Source organism: Eurypyga helias, unplaced genomic scaffold (genome assembly GCF_000690775.1).
Source record: "Eurypyga helias isolate BGI_N326 unplaced genomic scaffold, ASM69077v1 scaffold42743, whole genome shotgun sequence".
NCBI lineage: Eukaryota > Metazoa > Chordata > Aves > Eurypygiformes > Eurypygidae > Eurypyga > Eurypyga helias.
The window spans coordinates 1-215 of NW_010242732.1; positions in this window are offsets into that span (position 1 = coordinate 1).

The following is a 215-nucleotide window of genomic DNA, read 5'->3' on the forward strand; positions in this document are numbered from 1 at the left end:
ACTGAGCGGCAGGAGGGAAACAGCGGGGGATTGGTTTTACCCAGGAGGGCCGACGGGTTTGCCTTTCTTGCAAGGAAGGAGGGAAGCGTGAGGAAGCCGTGATGGCCGTGGCTGTTTTGCAAACACTCTTTAGCAGAAAAAAATAAATCATCGGCTTTCCTGCTGTTGGTTTAGGCATGGAGCAACGACCGGCGTTCTTCCGTAACGCGCGGAGA